Genomic DNA, 7764 nt, shown 5'->3' with positions numbered 1-7764 from the left:
AACTCAGAAATAATTATTTATGTATATGATTATACCACAGTGAATGTCACTATAAATCATCTATACCTTCTAATTAGTCATTGGAGTTAGATCCCTATTTAATGGTGAACATTTTTGAGAATATGCTATCTGATAAATATCAATTTAAATGGAAAAAATGCTAAGCAAAATATAAAAATCAGAAGTAGCAAGAAAATGGCTGTAGTTTTCCTTTAAATTTGGACCTTGGTCACAGACATGCCAAGAAAAGAGAAGAAAATTGAAAATATTCTAAGATGCAATGTTTTTACTATTTTAAGTAATAAAACAAATTAGTTGGAAAACAATTAAGTAGCAAGATAATATATATTAAAGCACTTTTTTTTTAAAAAGAATTTCACTTTTATTTATTTATTTATTTACTTTTGGCTGTGTTGGGTCTTCGTTTCTGTGCGAGGGCTTTCTCTAGTTGCGGCAAGCGGGGGCTGCTCTTCATCGCGGTGCGCAGGCCTCTCACTATCGCGGCCTCTGTTGTTGTGGAGCACAGGCTCCAGACGCGCAGGCTCAGTAGTTGTGGCACATGGGCTTAGTTGCTCCGTGGCATGTGGGATCTTCCCAGACCAGGGCTCGAACCCGTGTCCCCTGCATTGGCAGGCAGATTCTCAACCACTGCGCCACCAGGGAAGCCCCCAAAGCACTTTTATTACAATATATTTTTTATAAAAAAATTTTTTTTTAACATCTTTATTGGAGTATAATTGCTTTACAATGGTGTGTTAGTTTCCACTTTATAACAAACTGAATCAGCTATACATATACATATATCCCCATATCTCCTCCCTCTTCTGTCTCCCTCCCACCTTCCCTATCCCACCTCTCTAGGTGGTCACAAAGCACCTACCTGATCTCCCTGTGCTATGTGGCTGCTTCCCACTAGCTATCTATTTTACATTTGGTAGTGTATATATGTCCATGCCACTCTCTCACTTTGTCCCAGCTTACCCTTCCCCCTCCCTGTGTCCTCAAGTCCATTCTCTACGTCTGTGTCTTTACTCCTGCCCTGCCCCTAGGTTCTTCAGAAACATTTTTTTTTTTTTTAGATTCCATATATATGTGTTAGCATATGGTATTTGTTTTTCTCTTTCTGACTTACTTCACTCTGTATGACAGACTCTAGGTCCATCCACCTCACTACAAATAACTCAATTTCGTTTCTTTTTATGGCTGAGTAATATTCCATTGTATATATGTGCCACATCTTTTTTACCCATTCATCTGTCGATGGACACTTAGGTTGCTTCCATGTCCTGGCTATTGTAAATAGAGCTGCAGTGAACACTGTGGTACATGACTCTTTTTGAATTATGGTTTTCTCAGGGTATATGCCCAGTAGTGGAATTGCTGGGTCTTATGGTAGTTCTATTTTTAGTTTTTTAAGGAACCTCCATACTGTTCTCCATAGTGGCTGTATCAATTTACATTCCCACCTACAGTGCAAGAAGTTTCCCTTTCCTCCACGCCCTCTCCAGCATTTATTGTTTGTAGATTTTTTGATGATGGCCATTCTGACTGGTGTGAGGTGATACCTCATTGTAGTTTTGATTTGCATTTCTCTAATGATTAATGATGTTGAGCTTTCTTTCTTGTGTTTGTTGGCAATCTGTATTACAACATTTAACATTGAAGATATATGGCTTAAAACTTTGGTACAGGCCTTGGATGTAGTTAAGAATTCTTAAATTTCTAATATATCTAATTAAAGAGTTTAAAACAAAATACAAATTATATGAAATACATTTGAAGAGTATTTTTGTAAAAGAACAACTTACACATTTAGAAACATTTGGGAAAAATGACTATGATATTTGCTACATAACAGTGAGTTTTTTGGAATTAAAAAAATATTAAATTAACTAGTCCATGGTGAAAGCTACATTACTAGTGCCACATTACAAGTAAAACAAAATACAAATTTTTTCAGCCATTAATATTAGTAACAAATATTCTTTTGGGTACTTAGGAAAAGGATCATATTCCATGGAGAGTTCACAGTTTCTGACATAAACTATAGCATCATAACTTGAAAATACAGTGTTGGAGCCAGTGTTTTAAATAGTTTAGCACTTTATACCTAACACAGTGTTACAAGAAACCATCCATTTAATACGTGGTGTTTGACAATACTTAGACATGACAATGTCAACCTTTTACTGTATTCCCACACATTTATAAAAAGCTTTAGAACTTCCAGAAAGCTTTCTTACATTTTATCTCCGTTGATCCTCATCACAACCCTCAGAGGTAGGCAGAATAGGAACTACTATACTCATTATGAATTATACAGACTTATGTGATTGCATTTATATTTATAGTGTTTGGGAAAGCTCTTATGCCACTCAGCTATTGCTTGTGATGAAGTTAGCAAAGAAGGCTTTATTATATAACATCAGAGGAGAACAAAAGATTACCTATCTTTTGGGCCTATTTAAATTCCAATAAACAATAGATAGGAAAAGATCAAGGATGTTTTCTTCTTCTTGGATACACACACATTATTTAAAAATATATATGTATATACATAATATGTCTCTCTATAATATATATACAATATTTTTGTTAAGTTTTATGAAGATAGAGTGAATCTTTTAGTACAGGAACCATGTTATTTTTATTTTATTGAAGTATAGTTGATTTACAATGTTGTGTTAATTTCTGCTGTACAGCAAAGTGACTCAGCTACACATATATATATACATTCTGTTTTTATATTCTTTTCCATTATGGTTTATCCAGGACACTGAATATAGTTCTCTGTGCTATACAGTAAGACCTTGTTGTTCATCAATTCTATCTGTAATAGTTTGCATCTACTAACCCCAAACTCCCAGTCCATACTTCCCCCATGAACCATGTTATAAACTGAAATAATGGTCATGTTTATAAGATACATTGGATATTTTCTTATTCTGTTAAAATTTAATTCAATTTTATATCCCTTATATTTTTCAGGCAGAGCATTTTAAAAGAAAGCATCAACTCTTTTGACAATTAAAACAAAAACATCAGAAAATTTATTTGAAAATATAATTTTCAATGACTATAAAATATGTATTCTTTGGTATTATGACTGGGTTTCCGAAGCATTGTCATTTGCATTTTCTGTACTTAAGTATGTGATTGTGAGTGACTCTTAGGTCTAGAGGGAACTTGTGCTAGTTAAGAGAAAGTAAAACATTTTACTGTATAATGTGAATGACCCATAATACATAGCTGCCCAAGGCTGATATTTAATTTACATAACAGATGCTTTGGCATTTTTCAATATTTTCATGAGGGAATTTCATATAAAATTCTTAAGTTTCATATTCAGGACACTTGGTATGCAGGGTATCTCTGCTACTGTCCAGACTGACTCTACAAAAATAAAATAAAACCAATTCTTTTGATTTATACTTTGTTAAAAATATACACACAGGAGATACCATTCTTTTGTGAATGTGCAGTGAATTCTGAGATAATTAAAGCAGAGTGCTCTAATCTATATGGAATTGAACTAAGAAAAGATCTTTAGTCTAATTCTAGCACTGTATTGTATAATTGCAAAATATGGCACTAGAAAAATTGATTCCTATTAATTCTCATTAAAAGTAATTGATGGGGAGAAATTTTATGTTATGACTTAAGAAGTGATTTAATTCATGGATTTCAATCTTCCTGTACTATCTTTGTTATTATAGAAAATTATCCCTAACATTATCTACAAGTACATTATATTTGTTTCTTTGACAGTTAATTTAACCAATAGCATAGGTGTATTTAATATATTACCCTTATTATAATGAAGGGTGTTGGGGAAATAGAGAGAAGGAGAGGAAAGGGGAGGGGAAAGAAGGGAACAAATAACTACTGAATGTTTACAATAGACTAGGCACTTTCACCTGGTAACTCATGTAATCCTTACAAGAACCCTGTGAGGGAGTCATTTTTATCAACACTTTTCACACAAGGCATCTGGAGCCCAGAGACAGGGCATATGAACTCTGTAGCTGACAGATTCCCCCGCGTAAAAGGGCCCTATGCTCGGTTTAATGCTTTACTCTTGTCATCTTGAAAATCTTAATAATTTTGAACAAGGGGCTCCACATTTTAATCTTGCATTGGCCTCCATAAATCATGTAGCTGGTTCTGCCTGGAGAGGTTAAGCTCTTTTCCCAAACTTAAGATCTGAAGCCACATCTGTGTCTCTCCAAATAGTAAAACCAGAGTAAAATTCCCACTTCATTCCTCTTCGACTACACCACCAGCTGAAAAATTTAAACTGTTTATTCAACATTTATTTAGCAGAGACGCTGAGAGATTGGGGGAAGTGGTGTGGAGAAGAAAGACTCGTAATAGCAGTAGCTTTTCTCCTTTTGGCTTCAAACCTAATACCCCTCATGGAAACCAGAGCTCCGCACTTTATATGTTCCATTTTCTGAGAAAGCTAGTAATTGTTATCAGCTACTTTGTTACTCCCTCATCCCCTCAATGTATTAAAGAATTTTCCCCAACACTTTATAGTATTTTTCCAGAGAGAAATCCTGGGAGAAAACAATTTTCTCCATCACTTACACTTTCGTTGATGTCTTAGTGTCCCTTATTCTGGAGTCCCAGGGCCCAGCCTTTAATCTGCTTCTGTTAATGCATATGCCCTTTCCATTATACCAGGCTTGTAACTCCTAATCAAAGGTCATCTGTAACTCTCTGGGTAAAAAGTAAGGACTTGTGCCAAGATGGCACCTTGCCTCTGGGCTTTGAATCGTGCCTAAGTCACTTAGGACACAGGGTACAAACAAATGAAATAAAATATGAGTCAAAGCCTCAACCTAATCTTGTCCTTAGCATGAGAACAGACTAAGCAGTGTATAGAGTCTGTATGCTTCTTTATTGTTCGTCCCTTTCTTTCTTCCTTAAACATTTATGTAGGGCCAAGTAGGTTTCAGGCGTGGAGGTAGGTAATGAGGATAAAAAATAAATGAGACATGGTCACTACCTTGAGCCTGAGAGTTAAGCCATGATGCGGATCAAATACAACGTGGAAGCACAGAGGAGAGAACAGCTGAGCAGAAATGAGTGAAAAGGTTCTTCTGAAGACATAAGATTTGAGCTCCGTCTTTAAGGGCAAAGCAGAGTTTACCAAACCAGTGGATCCTCCAGATTAAATTCTCCATGAGGGTAAAATCCATGAGTTCTTGTCAACTTTTAGCACACCAACTGGCCCATGGCCATCTCTCAATAAATATTCCTGACCAACTACATGGAGCAGGGCATTCTAGGGGAAGGAAATGCATGTACAGAAGCTTCTAGTAGTTAAAAGATTGGTGAGGTCCGCAGAATAGTGAAAAATTTAACGAAGCAGGAGCTTACCTTTGATTGTGTAATATTTGTTTAAGCAACAAACTGTTGATTGTCAAGAACCCTACTTGGAAGTTAGTCTGCTACGGTTTCCTAGATAGAGAGACAAAACAGAGACGCAAGACTCCTGGGTCAGAGACAAAGGACTTTGTTATTCACAGTATGGAAATTATCATGAGATTTATGTTTGCTTTTGTTTGCCTTGTGCTGTGAAAGACCCAGGTAGATGCTGTGTACTCAGTGGGATTATGTCCCACACATGAACAACCCTGAGTTCAGGGGACCTGAATCTTTTATAATTAAATGAAATCAAACCTGACAGAACTTCACCCTGGAGGGAGACGTTATCTTTATTACACTGGACAGTAAACAAGCCAGCTTTCTGACCCGTAGGGAGACTCCCTTTTAAGGCTGTTCTCCATACCAACATGCTCAAAAGAGATATTCCAAAACAAAGGCAGTCAGTGTATATACTGTTATACTCAATGGCCATGTTGGTCTTCCTAAGAAACTGAAAAAAAATTTTTTAAAGATAGGGACTAGATTTAATTGACTACCTTTACCACTTCAGGTTCACACTACTTATTTAAAAACTCGTATATGATATTGACTCCTTGTAAAGAAATCTTTACTGTTTATTTTCAAATATCCAAGTGCAAATATTTAATGTAACTGCCAGCAAATTATTATGTGGAAAGCTCAGATAGATGTGGCTATATAGATTTGATTCTAGAAGTATAATATTAAACATCTGGAAAAATGAATAAATCTAAAGCATGCATTAAAAGTATGTGTCAACCACCTCCTAGAGAAATGGGAATAAAAACAAAAATAAACAAATGGGACCTAATGAAACTTAAAAGCTTTTGCATAGCAAAGGAAACCATAAGCAAGATGAAAAGACAACCCTCAGAATGGGAGAAAATATTTGCAAATGAAGCAACTGACAAAGGATTAATCTCCAAAATATACAAGCAGCTCATGCAGCTCAATATCACAAAAACAAACAACCCAATCCAAAAATGGGCAGAAGACCTAAATAGACATTTCTCCAAAGAAGATATACAGATTGCCAGGATGAAAGGATGCTCAACATCACTAATCATTAGAGAAATGCAAACCAAAACTACAGTGAGGTATCACCTCACGCCAGTCAGAATGGCCATCATCAAAAAATCTACAAACAATAAGTGCTGGAGAGGATGTGGAGAATAGGGAACGCTCTTGCACTGTTGGTGGGAATGTAAATTGATACAGCCACTATGGAGAACAGTATGGAGGTTCCTTAAAAAACTAAAAATAGAACTACCATAAGACCCAGCAATTCCACTACTGGGCATATACCTTGAGGAAACCATAATTCAAAAAGAGTCATGTACCACAATGTTCATTGCAGCACTATTTGCAATAGCCAGGACATGGAAGCAACCTAAGTGTCCATTGACAGATGAATGGGTTAAAAAGATGTGGCACATATATACAATGGAATATTACTCAGCCATAAAAAGAAACGAAATTGAGTTATTTGTAGTGAGGTGGATGGACCTAGAGTCTGTCATACAGAGTGAAGTAAGTCAGAAAGAGAAAAACAAATACCATATGCTAACACATATATATGGAATCTAAAAAAAAAAAAAGGTTCTGAAGAACCTAGGGGCAGGACAGGAATAAAGACACAGACATAGAGAATGGACTTGAGGACACGGGGAGCGGGAAGGGGAAGCTGGGACGAAGTGAGACAGTGGCATGGACATATACACTACCAAATGTAAAATAGCTAGCTAGTGGGAAGCAGCTGCATAGCACAGGGAGATCAGCTCGGTGCTTTGTGACCACCTAGAGGGGTGGGATAGGGAGGGTGGGAGGGAGATGCAAGAGGGAGGGGATATGGGGATATATGTATACTTACAGCTGCTTCACTTTGTTATACAGCGGAAACTAACACAGCATTGTAAAGCAATCATACTCCAATAAAGATGTTAAAAAAAAAAAGTATGTGTCAAATTAGGTATCAAATTAAGCAATGCCATTCAGATAATTTATATGTTCTCTAATGCATAATCATTAATAGCATGCTATATTAAAGGTGCACTGTTTTAATGCTGTAACTAACATTGCATAAAGATATTAGTTTATTTTATCTGTAACTGATTTATTATGACTTTGGTATTACAAATAGCTCTGAATAAAAATACTGATAAATGTTCATTTCTAGAAAACAGTATAACTTAATAAATAAAAACACTAGTCATTTAAAATTTCCTTATTATTTTCTCTAATAATGTGCTTTATACATGTGTAAATCTACCTATGAGCTATAAGGTTTTTTTTTTTTTTTAAATTGGTAACTATAGAAAAAAGTTAAACAGCTAGATGCATGGGGTGAGACTA

The sequence above is a fragment of the Eschrichtius robustus genome, chromosome 3 (assembly GCF_028021215.1).
Source record: "Eschrichtius robustus isolate mEscRob2 chromosome 3, mEscRob2.pri, whole genome shotgun sequence".
NCBI lineage: Eukaryota > Metazoa > Chordata > Mammalia > Artiodactyla > Eschrichtiidae > Eschrichtius > Eschrichtius robustus.
The sequence above is the reverse complement of the archived record's forward strand: the minus strand, read 5'-3'. Positions refer to the sequence as shown.